Source organism: Cupressus sempervirens, chromosome 6, assembly GCF_028749045.1.
Source record: "Cupressus sempervirens isolate cs-2001-9-10 chromosome 6, ASM2874904v1, whole genome shotgun sequence".
Taxonomy (NCBI): Eukaryota; Viridiplantae; Streptophyta; class Pinopsida; order Cupressales; family Cupressaceae; genus Cupressus; species Cupressus sempervirens.
Window position 1 is genome coordinate 600,974,572 of NC_143123.1, and position 19,569 is coordinate 600,994,140.

At 31.7% G+C, this 19,569-nt stretch overlaps 1 pseudogene; it reads left to right on the forward strand.

Moving 5' to 3' along the window:
• The window catches only part of LOC149553679 (receptor-like protein 4), a 79,106-nt pseudogene that overhangs the window by 44,911 nt on the left and 14,626 nt on the right, over window positions 1-19,569 (forward strand).

The following is a 19,569-nucleotide window of genomic DNA, read 5'->3' on the forward strand; positions in this document are numbered from 1 at the left end:
TGAATACATATGAATTCCACATACATATATTCATTTCATCATTAATTTTAGAAAAGGTATAACATTGAATCTATCACTCTTTGCAAATCCTATGGCTAGAGGAAGAAATCTATCCAAAACATAGCATGGATGAGGAAACATTTATCAGCATGTAACATTCCTTCATTATACCATAGAATTCCATAGATTCAAGAAAATATAGCATATTTGAACTTATCCATACTACTACTTCATGTCTTAGCATATAGATAACATAGTCATGAAAACATATGTTCATATACTTAAAACCATAGAGTCATAACCTTTTTTATAGGATAACTATCTAAAACCAAGATAGAATAAACTCAAAATTATGGCCTTTTAGAGGCCCATCAGGTGCCTTCCTTACAATAATTTGTAGCACATAGGTGTGAATTATTACCTAGTGTTGTCCTAGACAATGTATGCCCATTCCTTAAATAAGCTTTTTTATTCCTCTGAAGAAGTTTCTAGACTTCAAGCCCTATACCTTGAGATCAACTAACTCTAAAATTACATATAGAGTCAACCTAATACACCTTTGACACTTTTTTTGGAAGGTTGGTCCAACGTTAAAATGCCATAATTTTTGAATGTTTTATCAAATTGGCTATTATAGCTACTTATCAAAATCCTTATCTTGTGATGTACAAGGCTTAACTCATGTAAGCTCCACTCAACCCCATTTTGGATCCCATTTGGAGCCTCTAAGGTCTACAATAATGAGCCTAAATTTTCTAAACCAAATTTTAACACCAAAAATCTACAATAAATCCATGAATAGTCATAATATGGCACTAAGCCTCAACTAGTAGGCTGATATATCAAAGATAAATATCCACCTCTAAAATTAGGACATTATCAACTTGTATACAAACTTACTATGTAGAAATCCTCTAGAAACAAAAACTATACACTGAGATAACCCTTATTCAAGAAACAAAAAATTAACTTTTTGGGTGATGAAATATTTCTCTTACACCTAGAATGCCCTCGCATCAGTTAAACATAGTTTTTATACTTTCTTATGCAAGTTACAAAGTTATTAAAGATATCCATTTTTTGGAAAATGTTTTTGAAATAATAATTCACCCCCCCACCCCCCAACTTCTCAGTATTTCCTATTTCTATCAAAGGTATTGGTACCAAATCTAAAGCTAATCCACTCTCAACATATCATAGAAGTGAATTGGTATAATATTAAGGACATCCACAACACATAAACTAATAAATTTCAAGAACAACTCTCATAAAAAGTCTCCATAGAAAATAAAGGAAAGCGATAAAGGAATAACCATGCCATCACCCACATGTCATAATAAACAAAAACTAGTGATCACAAGTATTAATGAATCCCAAATCCAATGTAAGTGAAACTGAACATCCAAGAAGATAACCAAGATGAAGAAAAGACCATGCAAATTATAACCTATATAATGTCCTTCTACAATAAAATATAGATTTAAGTTGTGCCAAGTATGCTCTCCTCCATAAAACTCTAGATAAGAAGCCATAAAAGAACCCAAAATATACCATAGAACCAATAATATATGTAAGCCTCTCACAAGAATATTAAACTCAATAACTATTCCTAAACCAAGGAATATACTCGATAAGACCACCTCCCAAACTCAACAAATATTACAACAACATAGGCACAAGGAGATAATTAATGGTAAACCATATCTCAAATGAACCTTTCAAAACTAACTCAAATACCATATCTCAAGATCTATATCAATGAAAGAAAAATATAAATATAATGAACCCTGAAGAAATAATGTGATATACATCTCAAGTAGTAAGGCTTTAAGTAGATCAAAAATGCAAAATGATAATTCTAATAAATGTATCCAAGTCTCTAACCAAGACTAATTTAAGAATAATCTCCTCTAAAGTCTATATCAAGTGAATTATGCTTATACTTCCCTTTGAAACTATCAAATATCCCAATAAATGCATATCTAATCCAAGAGAAATAAACACAACCACCATTCCTAAGTATTCATGATTATTTGTAACTAGTCAATCCATGCTAACTCCAAATGCAACATAGGAATCTGAAGAATTATCTAGGAGATGATCAATGTACTCAATATAAAGAAACTAAACTAAGATATATGTAAAACTCCCAACCATGTCCTAAAGGATATAAACATGACAAAATGATCTAGATCATCTCAAAAAAATGAGATACAATGCTTCATATGAATATACCATAACATGTAAAATCTATTAACATGTATCAAGGATATACCTTAACATAATACTAAAGACATAATAACAACAAGGATGCAATTTCAAATGAAAGAATAAATTATACCTCTACTAAGAACCCCATGATTTCTCAAGATACAAAAATTTATACACACCACACATATAACTAACACCAATGAGTGCACCATGAAAATTTCAAATATTCTTATAAAAGTATAGGATCTAAGACTTCCTTAGCATCTAAACACTCAATAAAAATATCAATGCCAACAAATCCAAGTCAATCATTGTATCAAATCACCCTTGATATCATTAAATCCATATCCTAAATTAAGATCTTCAAAGTCTAAATACATAGAAAAAAAGTATTAGTAATAAGTGAAACCAAGATCTCAAAAAATAAACAAGATATAAACCAAACCAAAAATTAATTCTACAATATCACCTCATCACTATCACATGTACTTACTACACTATATATCTAGGATATCCATGACATCATAATGAAAATAAATCTTTTAACCATGAGAAGCAACCAAGGAATCAAACTATCAAATAAATCAATGTGCATATCATAAGATCCTCAAATAAATCAAATACTCATGATCCTCAACCAAGAGGGCATACCCCATTACTAAAATAGGAATGCTAACCAATGATCATCAAAAGAGTCCATGTATCTCCAATCATGTCATGCTAATATCTATGGAACCATGATCACATCTATGTACCAAGCATCTAACTATTAAATTGTCCAATATGTCAACATAAAACAATAAACCACAATCCTTCACCATGATTGTACTTAGTAAAAATCATCTCATCCATTTTACATGAAGACAAATTAGTGAATCGTGGGACTAGGGGCATAGACAAGCCAAATATAAGCCACCAATATAAATATGCATCAATAATGAATGATCCATGTGAAAAGATAACTCATGTCCAAGACATAAAAAAGATTGGTAAGTAACTATCACTTACAAAACTACACAACTTGTACACACAAAAAGTCATCTTACATAGCCAAATAAAATAATGATAACCATATCATCAAAAGAAAAATGTGAAATACATCATAGGGATACAATTATATCAAATTTTAATTCTCCAAAATATACCATGTCATAAACTCACAATGTTACCATCGTCATTATAAATCATAGACCATTCATATTAATATATCACTTGATACACCATGTCAAACCTGCATTAAATTTGAACAAATGTGTACATATCTCCAAGATCTTTTTGTTGATTATTTGAAGTCCAAAACCTTACTTTGTATGCCCAAGTTATGGAAAAAACTATGCAAATTATAATATTTAAATTATGGTCTCATAAAATAGACAAAAATATCACAATCATAGAATCAAATGTATACTATTTCTAGCTCTTTCAATTACCTTTCCATTAACTATAAGAAGTCTAAAATCTAACATCATGAGTGAAATTTATGGCAATTTATACAAGATAACCTATTTTCTTACATAAACCAATTTTTTAATGGCAAAAAATTATGAGGGGATTAATTTTGATGTCATTATGGCATACATCTAAAATAATTTTGCATTTTTCCTCAACTTTACCAAACTTGGGGAAATTTTTATGGAAATGCCAAAATAGATCCAATAGTGGGGTCTATTTTTCTATAGGAGGTCAATACTCCAAGATCCTCCCTAAAACTCTCATTTACATGAAACATCCAAAAAAGTATTTTGACCAACAATTTTACATGCCCAAAATTTGTCAACAACTTATCATACCACCAAATCAAAAAATCCCTCAAATCCACAATAAATAACTTAGAAAACTGATATATCTTTCCCTTTCTTTCATTATTTCATGAATTCCCATGGAGTCAATCAAGGGTTACAATAAAAAAGCCATAGTTCTACTACCATTTAAAGGAAACTTGCAACAAAAAAATCACTATTTCCACATAACCAATAATAGATCTAAAACAAATAAGAACTTACAATCTACATACAAGAGAATAGATCATACCCAAAAGAATGTGACAAGACATCGAACTTGGGAAACATTCATTATGTAAAAATACATAACCTCCAAAAGAATCTACTTTGACATATTAGTAAAAAAAACACCCTATAATACAACCAAAGAAACTTAAAATGATATAGTGATTACCAAGAAATCCATGTGAACAAACATGAATCCACACATCCCATGTCAAGATTACAACCTCCACAAATTCCACCTTGGCTTGCTTTTCTCTCATCAAGAACTATCCTTATGGTTTCTTTTATAGAAGTAAACTTAGAAATTAAACCACTTAGTAGTATTACATAGACCATGTACTACAAAGCCCTCTTTTACCCACATTTAATATTGGTAATTTATTATTTTTACAATATTTAATAATTTCATTAAATATTGTGACAATGCTTCAATAGAACTCATCAAGAATATTCCATAGGAATCCCTACATATTGCACATCTATCTAGGTACTCCAAGGTGTAATGTTACGTAATAAAATAAAATAATACATTATAAATAATATTATGTATTGTGTTCAACACAAATAATCTCATCACTTTCCAAAAGAAAGTTCTTCTATATTATGAATATAATGACAAATCAGTTTGGGTCCCTAGTCCATTCTTATGTTTCCCCATGTTATCAATAGAAATCCTATATTATAAATTGGTTGTTAACTTTGTAGAATGCTAAATTTGTTAAAAATATTCAAAGTCTTGTTAAAGGAGTCATAGGTTCTCCCCATAATACCACAAACACATTTCAAATGTAAAGAAATAAAAAAAATATGAAAAACCACATGGACTCCTTACAATAATATTTAACAAAGAGCTACGAACTATCACCCAAAGTTATCCTAGACAATGTATGGGTATTCCTTATACATACATTTTTACACCACCATATAAGTTTCTAAACATCAAACCCTAGCCCTTGAGACTGACTAACCCTAAAATAAAATATAGAGTTGGCTTAAAATACCTTTGACACTTATTTTGGAAATTTTGGCTAGCCTAAATTTGAAAAGCCATAACATTCCAACCATTACTTTGATTGGTTATTATAACTCTTCCTTAGAATTCTCAAATTTTGGTCTATAATGCCCAATTTGTGCAAGCTTAGGTCACCCCAATTCTGGAGTCTATTTGTAGCCTCTAAGGCCTTCAACACTGAGCTTAGATTTTTATACCAAAATTGAACACTAAAATTCCACAATAACTTCATGAATACTCACGATATGGAACTACACCTTAACAAGAAGGCTGATATCATTGACATTAAGTCATTTTTTTTATTAGTGACAACACTTATTTAGATTCTATATGGCTACTGAGCTCATTAAATAGTCTATGGTGTTTTCCATGTAATTTAGTAGCCACCAAGCTTCACAGTTTCTATCAAGCCATCAATTTATATGAAGCGAAGATAGTATTAACCAAGTGATAAGATGATTAGTGTTTATCGAGCATAGCAATTTAGTTTCTACCAAGTTACATAGTATCTACCAAGTTTGAGACTACTCTGAGATGATTAGTATGGAATGAGCTTCCACTTCTACTAAATGCATGATGATGCTGAGTAATGATAGTGGATGTTGTGTATTAGAACTTCACCAAGTCCGTCTCTAGAAATCGAGTGTCTTCATTTGAGCCAACTTTGTAATATTGGTGTTAACTTGTTTATTGGCTGACTTTTTTAATTTTGTAAATTGGATTGATATATATATATATATATATGTAATTTATTGTATCATATCCATATAGATGTATGTATGCATGAATGAAAAGCGAGAGTGAAGAATATGTAAGAACCATGCAAATATGAATCAATAACAAGTGTATTGTAAGGCCATATTAAAAAAGGAGCAAAAAATTCATATCTATCACATAAGGGTGATCAGTACTTCAAAGAATCTCTATCAGAAAATCAGTTGTAAGTCAAAGATCTACCGTTTCATTCTAACAAGTGAACTAGTTCAAAATCCTCTAACAAGGTAGACTTAATAGTCTTTTGTCAAATCTCTTTATCGAGTACATACTTCATTGTATGTTTGTAAAACCTCTAACAAGGTGGACCTAGTAGTCCTAATTGCTCCTAACAGGGTAGATCATCAAAAGTGATAATTGTAAGCCTTAATAGATCAACTTTATGTTGTAGTATTGAAGTTTTGTGTATATCATTCCCACCCAAGTTTTACTTTCTATTTGGAAGGTTTATGGGTCACCAAATTATTGTGTTCATGTGTCATGAATGTTTATGTTTTCAGTATCTCATGCATGTAGTTACATCTAATTTAATGAATTAAATGATTTTTGGATTATTAAAATTAAGATCCGAATTTGATAAAGTTTTTAAGGTTACTGATTTACCTCTCCCCTCTTAATAACATAGCATAGTCTTGAATATATCCAACAATTGGTATCAGAGCATTGTGATTCTTAGAATAAATCTTGACAGCTTGATCAAAGATCAAAGACAATGGATATTTTTAGACTTGATAAAGAAATTGACAATGAAAAGATAGATCTAGAAATGGCCGTTGCACAACTCAAGAAAGTTAAGGAGCAACTTTCCCAATCCTTGAAAAGAGGGAAGAAACTTGCAAATTAGATGAATGATCATGAGTACATTGAAGAAAAGACTAAAGATCTTTTCCCTTCAAGTAGTTCAGATGAAGCAAATGATGTAATCAAAGAACTCTTAGAGAAGAATGGTTCCCTGCAAGAAGAAATAAGGAAGCTCAAAAGAGAACAAGAAATTTAGTCAGTAAGGCTATGTGAAATCTTGGAGCAAAGGAACAAGATGAAAGAAGAAATCGATGAAAGAAACAATGAGATATAGAACCAATCCCTTCAACATGAAGATCTTATAGATCAAGTCTCCAATGCAAATGAAGAAATCATGGGTCAACGATAAATCAATGAAAGATTAAGGAATGATCTAAATTCAGAAAGACAAATCAATGAAAGAATAAGAAGTGAGTTAAGATCTGAAAAGAAAATTAGTGAAAGATTGAAAAATGACCTAAACACTGAAAAAAAAGTCAATGAGAGAATGATGAAATCCAAAGCAAACATGAATCAATTGAATCAACTAAATGGGTAGAGTATCTATAGACAAAAGGGTAAAGCAGGAATTGGATACAAAGAAAAAGGTGAATCCTCCAAACATGGTGCTCAAAGGAATCAAAGACCTACTTGCAATCATTGTGGTAAGATAGGTCATACATAAAACAAATGTTGGAGTAATGGAAAAGAAAAATTCAATGGTAAATTTTATAATTTCAATCAGCATGGTCACAAGGCTAATAAATGTAAAGAGAAACCAAAATTTGAAGGCAAATGTCAAAATGCAAGAAACAAGGTCACAAGGCATCAAACTACAAAACCAAGTCATTCAATCTTGTAGAGAAAATTGTGAAAGCATTATTTGTTGGGACTATAACACCTAGTGTAGATGTCATTACTATGGAGAGTATGGACACATTGGCATAAACTGTGTTAAACATCACACAAGGAAGAGAGATACCACCATAAGATGTTTCACTTGTATAGAACTTGGTCATCTAGTCAAGAACTGCATGAATATAGGTAGAATTGAAGATGAAAAGAAAGCAAAAGATGATAACATTAGAAAGAAAATGAGGTAGCAATGGATTCTTGAATCCACCAAGGAAGCTAGTCCAAGAAATGATGGTCATGTCACTCAAGAAGTGGGTGACTCCACCATTTCCAACTAATTTCTTAAGTAAGAATTGGAACTACGTTATCATGATCACATCTAAATAGTTCCAAAATTGAAAAGAAGAAAAGATCCAAATTAGTATTCAAGATACAAGGGGATCATAGAAGATTAGTATTAGTTATCATTGATTAAGGTTGGGTCATAGACTCCACCAAGCAAGGTCAAGAGTAACTAGTCACACATGGTTGGTTATCAAGTTATGAAGTATTCATCAAGTGATTTGAATAGATAGTGGATGATAGCTTGTCACACATAATAATGTCATCACAACTACTTTTGTATCGAGCATTAATGGAAAAAATTTATCAAAAGGAAAGAAATTGAATTCATTTTTCACCAAAATCTTAAAGTGTTATTATGATCAAGTGAATTGCAGAGCGATCAACTGATTTCGAGCGAAATTTGTAGTAATTTTTTTTGAAGTTTTCCATAACCTACTAAGTAGCCATGGAAGCATTAAGAAACAAGAACAAGGCAAAGAAAGGATTAGAAATGTTGGTCTAAGGAGTTGAATGGAAACCACCAAATTTCAAACTTGTACCAACAATTACAGAAACCCTCGATCCAAATGGAGTGCAATCACAAATCCCTCCTAAGGTACTACTCATTAATGATATCTAAACTCATTTTATGTGTGCAATTAAAGAAATTGGAACCCTAGAGATGGATGGTGCCCTAGGTGAATTATGTGTAAATGGTGTTCTTAAACTCGAGCATAAGCACTTGGAAGATAAGGGTTTAACCCACATTCCCCACTTGCCCCAAAGTTTCCAAATCCAATGGATCAGATATGTCCCAAGCCAAGTTCACAGTGGTTAGTTATGGCTTGAGCAACCAATTTTCATCACTAAGAAGATGATTTATTGCATGAAGACTAAGCTTGAAGATGATTGGGACTATTCTTAACTTAAAAAATACTACATTGGTAGCATAATTTGTATATTGTATGCATCTCAAGCTAGGGAAGTCTTTTGGAGTATTTAAAAAAAAATTTTGTTGTCCAAAGCCAAGACTACTAAAACCCTAGGTCAGATGGAGTTAGAGAAGAAATCCCTAGCTGAATGGGATGGCAGAGGTATGAAGATTAGTAGTGTAACAGATGCAGAACTGAAATTTGGTGTACATGTGATAGCTCACAAGATCTACAATTCTAGTTATCTAAATAGTGTGTCATGTGAAGTAGAAGACTTGGAATTCAAAGTTGTGAAAAATAATCTATTATATGATCTTGCAGACTTATTATTGAAACAATTTAACAAAAACATAGAAAGTATAAGGGCATCTAAGAACAATCCTTGTAAATTTGGTTCATTGTCGACATGTCTATTTTTCTATGTTCAAAAGTTTTTCCCGTCTAAAGGTATAGTCATATGGAGAAACAATGTGCTAGTTTTGTATTAGATTAATGAGTATATTGTAGAAATGGGGGAGAATTTTGTCAGCATAATGGATAACTACTTTGATGTCTTCAAGGAGAAAATGAATAATAGATTTAGGATTCCCAAGAAATTGGTTGAAGATTAAAAAGATTATGTTTGTTTCATGGTAGATAGTGACACAGTCTACATTCAGGCAGTTAGACCAAGAGTTGTATGGGTAAAACCTCTTCCCTATGAAGTGAACATTGATGAATCAAAAGACATAATTGAAGACTTGATAAAAAAACCTGTTCATCCAAAGGTAGTACACTTTGGAACATATGATGAGGCCAAGGCAAAAATAGAGCTTGAAATCAAGCTTCCATAGGTGGTTAACAAAAGCAAGAGGAGAATAGAAAAAATTAAAACCAACACACCTCTTTTATTGATCAAGGGAAAAGGAGAAGATGATGATGATGAAGCAGAAGATGAAGATGAGTGAGAAAATGAAGAAGAACCAGTGAAGAAGAAAGGAAAGGTGATCATTACCAAGCCACCCAAGCCATCCACTATAGTGTTTACCAGGAGATCTGGGAAGAAAGGTAGTGAGGTTGTGTTTAGCAAGCCTCCTCTCACCTTCTAGGAAAAACTAAAGAAAATGGAAGAAGGTGCATGCATAACCAACTTCAAATCATTAAAGTATGAGACCAAGATAGAATTTGAGAAGAAACAGATTAAGGAATTGGTGCTAACCAAGATGGGTAAATGGAAGTATTCCCCTAATCAGATAGCCTCTCGGATCTCTAATGATCTATTATAGAGATTGACGCCAAGATGGGATACATCCATGCAATTAGTAAAAGATATCTATGAACAAATCCTGAGGCAGTTGTTATCGAGCTTTACCAATGTTGAGGTAAAAGAGTCTATGAAGAAAAATTAAGACAAGATGACTCTTAGATTCAACGCTTGTTTAATCTTGTTAAAAGATATAGAGCATGTAGTCAGGAATGCTACAAGCATGTGGAAGAATATTTATCACTTGCATAAAGAAAGTGACTCTCCAGTAGAAGTCTAGGATGATGATAGTGTTAATGAGGAAGAAGGAACAAATTTTGAAACAATATAGTTTGACATTGAAGAAGTTAAAGAAGATAAAGAGGAAGAAGCCACTAAGGAAGTCAAAGAAGATGATAAGGAGATTGATCCTATGAAGATAGCTATAGCAGTCATTGCCTCACTTGCTCATTCTCCAAGAAAATTAGTAGCTACATCAAGTTTGGAGTCAACTTTAGCAAGTTTTATTGTGGCCACAACAGATACATCAAATACTCTTTGCTCCCTCATAGCTCAGTGTATCACTAATGGAAGTGTCTATCACTTCATCTACCAAGTTGTAGCCTCCCTCTTCTTCAGTTCTCAAGCCAGGTTCATTAGTAGTGAGTACAACATACTCTACAATTTTGTGTTCTTCAGTAGTAAGTACAGTTTCGAGTTCTACAATTTTGGATTCTACAATTTTGTTTTCTATAGCTTTAGATACTTCTATAAGTATATCAATTATGGATTTAGTAAGCATACCAATTAGTATTCCATCTATTAGTACTATATCAGTATTTACTGCTGGTCCTACTATCTCTACTATTGTTTTCATTCTAGATTCTAATGCATTATGTACAAAGGCAATTGAACCCAAGGCTCAACCATGTATAAGACTTTTAAGTAGAAAGGAGATAGAGGAGGATATTGACCTAGATGAGGAGATTGAGATCTCAAAGTGGGATTTTGATAATACCATTGCAGATCAAATGCAAATAGCTAGTCAAATCCTCCAAAAGAAAGCAAAACAAAAGAAATTAAGAGAAGAAAGAGACAAGGAATATAAAATCATAGAAAGTGATAAGAATATTTTGACTGATGTGATAGGTGTTGAAGTTGATACTTCTCAACACATTTTGTTTCAATTAGAAGAAGTAGTTCAAAAATTTAATGAGGACTCTTGTTGTCAAGATAAATTGATTGAGAATGTAGAGAAGAAATTTGATAACAAAGTGCTTGAGTACATTGCTCAAAAAATTTCTATTTAGCTAGTGGAGCTTTCCTCAATTTTGACCAATCTTGAAAATTCTTTCACAAATGTAATATCACTTTTTGAAAAATTATGCAATGTTACTGAGTTCACAAAGGAAATAAAGAGCAAACTGACAAAGATTGATGAAGATCTGAAGGCTAGTGCACAACAGTTGAAAGTTGACCCTAGTTCAAGCTCTACACATCATATGAAAATTAGATTCTTGTTAGATATGCATGCAAAATTGTTGAGAGAAGAAGCAAGGATCCAGTCTTCACTGATCAATATTCAAAATATGATCCTTCCCATCATGGACACAATGCAGAAGCACATTATTTTTTTAAAGCATTGATCCATGACAAAAAATTCTCAATTGTATATCACATGATAGAGCTCTCTATAGAAGTTCAAATTGCTCTACATATGTGCAAAGTTTTGCAAAAAAATTGGGATAAGACTCTAGCACTCATACTTAAGGTACATTATGAGTTTCTTTCTTATATTGGTGTCTCTGTGTAAATAAGTTTTGAATAAATCTTTGGTATTATTGTCAAAAAGGGGGAGAAATAGAATATATATATATGGGGAGAGACACTTAATATGTATATTGTATGGGGGAGAATCATGCAAAGCAAAGTAAAGGAAAGTATATACTTACAAAGACAAATTTTGAAAAATCTCAAAAACAATATACTAGTACCGAGCTAGTATCACACTATAATATAAGTTTTGGATAATAAGTGTTTTTGTCACTAGTGCCAAAGGGAGAGATTGTTCACATTAAGTCAAGTTTTTTATTAGTGACAACACTTATTCAGATTCTATATGGCTACCAAGCTCATTAAATAGTCTATAGTGTTTTCCATGTAATTCAGTAGCTACCAAGCTTCACAGTTCCTACTAAGCAGTTTAGTGGTTACAAGGCTTTGTAGTTTCTATGAAGCCATTAGTTCATATGAAGTGAAGATAGTGTTAACTGATTGATGAGATGATTAGTGTTTACCGAGTATAGTCATTCAATTTCTACCAAGTTATACAGTATCTATCGAGTTGCCAATGTAGACCAAGTTTGAGACTACTCTAAGATGATTAGTATGGACTGAGCTTCCACTTCTACCAAATGCATGAAAATTCTGAGTAATGATAGTGGACACCATGTATCAGAATTTTATCAAGTCAATCTTCAAAACTTGAGTGTCTTCATTTGAGCTGACTTTGTAATATTGGTGTTAACTTGTATATTGGCTGACTTTGTAATTTTGTAAATTGGATATATATATATATATATATATATATATAAATATATATAATGTATTGTATCATATCCATATAGATGTATGCATGCATGAATAAAAAGTGATAGTGAAGAATATGTAAGAAGCATGCGAACGTGAATCAACAACAAGTGTATTGTAAGGCCATATTAGCAAAGGAGAAACAGAGCCATATCTATCACATAAGGGTGATCAGTACTTCAAAGTATCTCTATCAGGAAATCAGTTGTAAGTTAGAGATCCACTGTTTCATTCTAATAGGTGAACCAGTCCAAAATTCTTTAACAAGGTAGACTTAATAGTCTTTTGTCAAATCTCTTTACTGAGTACATACTTCATTATATGTTTGTAAAACCTATAACAAGGTGGACTTAGAAATCCTAATTGCTCCTAATAGGGTAGATCATTAAAAGTGATCATTGTAAGCCTTAACAAGCCAAATTTATGTTGCAATATTGAATTTTTATGGATATCATCCCCACTCTAGTTTTACTTTCTATTTGGAAGGTTTCTGGGTCACCAAATTATTGTGTTCGTGTGACATGAATGTTTATGTTTTTAGTTTCTCATGCATACAGTTATATCTAATTTTATGAATTAAATGATTATTGGATTAATACAATTAAGATCTAAATTTGATAAAGTTTTTAAGGTTACTAATTCACCCCTCCACTCTTAGTAACCTAGCATAGTCTTGAATATTTCAAACAGGTATATCCAAGATAAATATCCACCTCTAAAATTAGGAAATTATAATCTTGTATTACTACATTACTAAGTAAAAGTCCTCTAGAAACAACAACTCTATGATGAGACAACCCATTATATAAGAAAAAAAAAATTATTTTTGGGTGATGCAATGTTTCTCTTACACCCAAGATGCTCCTACATTAGACACCTGGGGTAAATTGAGCACTTAGATTGTAAAGTATCAAGTGTTTAGAGGAAAACCAAGATGGCTAACCTCTCCCATGCTAACCATAATGAATATTATACTAGTCTCCCTTTCCATTTGATCATGTACTCTTCATAAGTTTTGTTCCTTGTACTTTTTCAGACATGATTGTCCAATATCTCCCCAATATCTTTTGTAGCCAAACTAGCTACTGGAATTATCTAATATATATCTACAATGTCATATTATTCACCTCCTTCATAATGTTTTTTCATATCTTAAATTATGAATACTACTAAAATATTTAGTTCAATGTGCAACTCTACCTCATAGGTATTTCTAGAGTCATGCCTTTTCACGAACTTGCACAATCCAAACTTCTTTATTTTAAACTTACTATATGTACCCACTAGACAATGCTCCTTTTTCAGATGAACTATGACTTCATCTTGAATATTAAATTTCTTATACCTCCTTTTCATCTCTTCCTTATCCTTGTACTATCTATTCATCTTAATAATGTGCTTCCTTGCCTCCTCATGGATGTTCCTCAAATGTTGAGCAAAATCTTCTACTTTAGCACTACTTATTTCTCATTTACCCAGCTACCTCAATTTGTAAGCATATCTAGGAATAGACTTGTGCAAAATTTGGAATGGTTATTTACTAGTGTTCCTATTGATAGAATTATTGTATACAAATTTCACCTATGATAGAATCAGATCTCAACCCTTTGGTTTATCTCCAACCAAGCATTGTAGTGATTTTTTCAAACTTCAATTTACAAATTTGGTTTTCATTACTCTATGGGTGATATGATGAATTTAATTTCAAATATATCTTAAATTTGTTTCACAATGTATGCCACAAATACTCCACTAACTTTGTATCTATGTAAAAAACTATACTCTTTAGAAGACTATGTAGTCTTGCCACTTCTCTAGAAAGAAACTTTGCCACATGAACAACATCACTAGTATCTTTAGAGGGAATGAAATGTTGCATTTTTGAAAATATATAAACCACTAAAATTGTGGAATCATGCAATCCCCATGTCCTTGGTAAATTAGTAAAAAAATCCATGATAATATCCTCCCAGAACTTCTTTGGTAGAGGTAATGGTTGATGCAATCCAATATTCTACTCTACTCATTTTTCCATATGACTATTTCACAACTCTATAGAAACCTTTTTAAATATTTTTGCAATTATGGCTATTAATAAATCTCAGCAACCAAATAAATGGTTTTATCTATACCAAAGTGTTCAAACAACCCTCCAATATGCTTCTCCTTGATGTGATTATGTTTTATAGAACTTTTGGGAATGCACAATTAGCTTCCTTTAAATAGAATACCATCATGGATTATAAAATCTAATCACTTATCCTATCAAGTTTAATAGTCTCTATAAGATCTTTCCAAGCTTCCCCAAAAGAAGAATTCTTAGGATGCAAATTCTTGAAATCATTGAAACCAACCTACTCAATTTGCAATCCTATCAACAAAAGTTGTCATCTACTAAGAACATCTGTAAATCTATTATAATTCTCACACCTATGTTTCAAAAATATTGTATAACTTTAGAAAAAAAAAGCTCACTTCAAATTACTTTAGTTCAATTTTCTTTTCACTATTCAAATATTGTAAACATTGATGATGAGTATAGAAAATAATTCCTTAGGAAGAAGACAGTCCCCACTTCCTTAATGCTTGAACTAGGGAATAAAATTTCTAATCATAAACTTAACATTTTCTTTTGCAACCATTCAAGTTCACACTGAAATAAACAATAGGTCTACCTTCTTGGCTCAAAAAAACTCCTATTTTAGTACTGCTAGCATCACAGTCTACTTGCAACACCTTATTAAAATCTAGAAGTGATAAAACATGCTACTTTGTAACTTTTTATTTCAAAAAATTAAATTCTTTCCTATTGTTAGAAATATGGCCAGTTAGATGTCTAGAGTGGTGTCATTTATGGTAACATGTATTCAACATTTCATTTATGCATTTTGAGTTAGAAAATTGTCTAAGTGCTAGATAGTTTATAGCAATATAGAGATATATGTGAAGTTCATGGATGACACACTTCAAGTTATCTCATAAATAGCTGAGTATAGCTTATGACAATATCATGATGATGTAGGTAAGTGCATGGATGTGTTACAATCAAACTACTAGTTCACGTATTTAACAGAGCATAATAGAGTTTTGAGTTGTACAATTTAAGGAACTATTTTTGTGACAAAATAATTACTTAGTCATGATGGGCTCACATTTAATATACTAGTCCATAATGGATTCTATATTATGTCAAGATGGTGAAGACATGAAGGCCGAATGAGTAGATATTTATTAATATGTGAGGTATAAGTAAAGATCTTATCTTGCGCAAATAATGTCAAAGATGTGTAACAAGTAAACTATTATGAAGATAGCTTGAAATATATTTGAGCCTCATGTAATACAAAATCTAATGTATGATTAAATCAAGCGTGAGTTTCAAAAGTGAGAAAGTATTGTATGTGTACCTATACTTGTAAATAACTTAATTATACAATTGCATGTTATAGAAGTGGGCTTTTTTGGCATACATTTTATTTTATCTACCAAATCCTAATAGGGTTAAAGAAAATCCTAATATATTTGAGGGTTTTAATAGGGCCCATTCCTCTAACAAGGACTCTGTTGGGACTCAAAATTGAAGTCCTGATTTTGAGTGCCATTATAAAAAGTAAGCCCTAAGAATGCATTTGATGAATGTGTACCCAACTATCCTTTTGATGCCTAAGAGGTGTTTAATTTTTCTAACACCTTGTGTTCAGCATATCCATGTGTTCCCTAAAGATAAATTTCCATTCTAAGTCATTCTGTGAAGTTACATTATGAACAATGTCCAAATTTGCATTTTTGCCCAAGTGTTAAACAAGAAGTAGCCTAGCTTGCATTTGACTATCTCACACCTAGTAATGCTTCATGACTTATGTCTTTGGAAATGGTTAATATACATATCAAAGAACCTATATTTCATATTTCAAGACATCTTGACATGTTTTGACTAGGTTTTGTATCCCTTAAAGTCAGTTGTTTATTCTTGTTGTGTTGATGTAAAATGTTCAGAATTCTAGGAGGCCCTATTTCATCAATTATAAATTTGATCCAATTGACTAAAATAAGAAAATTCCTTTTGCATTTAATTCCATAGATTAGATACTTGTTCTATTTCATCAATTTTTTACTGCGATTTCGAATGCAATTTATGATGTTTTACTGGTATTATAAAATTTAGATTGATTGGCACCCTTGTTCGGGATGTCATAACTTTGAATCAATGATAGCCTAAAAACAATGGATTATACCATTGTGTTATACTTTAAAAATTCTTTAACTATGTTAGCTTTCAAGTCTTGGTGAATCCATTTGCATACTTTTTGAGGTCCATTTTGTTTGCAAAAATTACTTTTTTGCCACTATTCCTAGTTCTGCAAATTCGAGTACGCCACTTAGACCATTCGCCAAATGAACCCAATTATTCATTATGAGCCCAAATAACATATCTATACTCTCCTCATGAAAGAAAACCAATAACCCAATTTTCATTCCCTCAAGTGTTAGTTTGACCTATTTTTGAAGCGAAAACCAAATACATTTTATGATTTTCTGACATGTTTGCTTGCAGGTAGTTCTGAGAAGGCAACTTTCATGGTTAATATCTTTTCACCCAGATACCATCATGAGAATAAATCCAATAAGGTAAGAGAATGTGGAAAAAATAACAAATGTTTCATATCTCAAGGCTTGATCAAGTATTTTGATTAGTTTTTTAAGCTAGTCAGTGGACCCCTTAGCACAAAGTTGACAAGTTGCAGAAAGAGCTGAAATGAGTTTAAAAGTTTTGTTCATTGGTCAAGTTTGGTTCCAATCAGTGTTAGGTGATTCATGGATTAGTTTTGAATATCAACTATTTGAAAATAGAATATTTTTTTAGCCAGACCCACTTTGGGATGCGACTGATTCCATCAAGTCAATGAACACTATGGAAGCTAAGGGTATCATAAAGAATCTAAATGATTGCAATCATTAAGGATTTTAGTCTACCTATATTTAAATTTTGAAATAAAATGGTCTAGAAGGATTGTATACATTTTGAAATACAAAGTGGGGAGACTAGTAAATTTTTCCTTATGATGACCAAAAGATTCTTAGTGCTTCCAATCTTTAAAATTGTTTAGTATGTTGGTATTTTTGGTTAGAAGTCAAATGGTGGATATTTTGGCTTGATAGGTGATGAAAAATGAGATATATATGTCTCAATTAAAATCTAATTCGTAGTGGAAGAAAATTTGAAGGGAACAAGTTAAAAGGCCCTCCACTTTTCCATTTTATTTTCCTACTATGTTCTTGAACATGTGAGAAGGCTATTATCTATAACCATGTGGAAGATGATATTTTTAATGAAGTGAACATCAAACAAATTTTTTGATTGTTTTCATTGAAAAAGGTTGTTTGTGTAAATAAGTATTTACTTTTTACACTTTACTTAAGTTTACTTAGGATAATGCATATTCATATTTGTTGTCATGTAGACACCTAGGAATTTGCATATTCATATGAGTTGTCATGTTAACAACACAATAGTTTGTACTACAATTAAGAACATGTTGTCTACTACATCTTTTTATGAGATACCCCTTTGTGATTTTATCCTCTAATTGTTGCACATACATTCATGGACAATGGAGGATAATCCACTCTTGATGGACATGTGCTTATCTCTTTGCATGACTCCTAGTCATCCTGATTGCCTTTATATATAAGGCTTTTCTATGTTGTATTCATCTAGTTATCTAATTAGTGCATTTTCATTTGATCATATCTTGTCTCTCTTGTGCTATCTCTTAAGCTTCCAGATCTTGGCATTTCATTCCTACCTTAGGAAATTTCTTACATGGTATCAGATCTATACCAAATTCTTACATGGTATCAAAGCTATACCAAATTCTTACATGGTATTAGAGCCATAGGAATTTTATCACATAGTCACTGGAGATATTTTTTTGCAGGTCAAGATTGGAGCTTGTTGGTATAAATTAGATGTTGGCATCACATTCATAAGATAAAAAAAGCCCCAAATTGACTTTTGTTTCATCAAAATTAGACATCTAAGGCAAAATGTAGAGTCATTTGAATTTTGGAGGTGTGGCAGTAGTGATTCAGGAAAAATAATTATAGAGGTGATTTTCAAACAATGATATCTCCCTCATACAAACTCCTTTTTTTGAGAAACTTTTTTTTTTTTGGGTAGAATTTCGTGATCTACAAATCGGTGCAGGTTGTTTGTGATCTCTATTCCTGAAGTTTTCTACAAATAGAAAATCCCACTTTTTACAACTTCAAAGGCTTTGTTCAAGCTCATATGGACACACATTTAGGTGCTATTTTTTCTAAAAGTGCATAATTTTTTTCTACTTTCTAGATCTGGTATCAGTTTGGAGTAATTTTGAGTGGACATAGTACGTTCAACATTTGGTCATTTTTGGCCTATTTTAGCACTTGTAATTAATTAAATCCTTGAGTGGTCTTGTGTCTTATCTTGTTGAGCCATATATAACTTAATATTTTCTATTGTAACCATAAAAATAGAAGTCCACTTAGGCCTATTTTGACAAGTGGTCAACTGTACATGCACAAGATACATCTATGGGAAACTAATTCCCATACTTAACACATCCTTTTAGACACTAGGACAACTATAAGGCTAGACTCTTCTTCTACTTTAGGCTATGCAAAACTTAGGTGATTGTACCTTAGATTCATTTATATGGTACCAGTGCTAAAACATAGACTTGAATCTTGACCAAGTAGATAAAACCCTTAATCTTCTAATACTTATGCACAGATCTCAGACATGGAATTGCTAATAACATGACTTAAGAAATTGATAAGCTAAGTGAAGGCATCCTTTTCAGTTCTTCAACATCAAAGGGA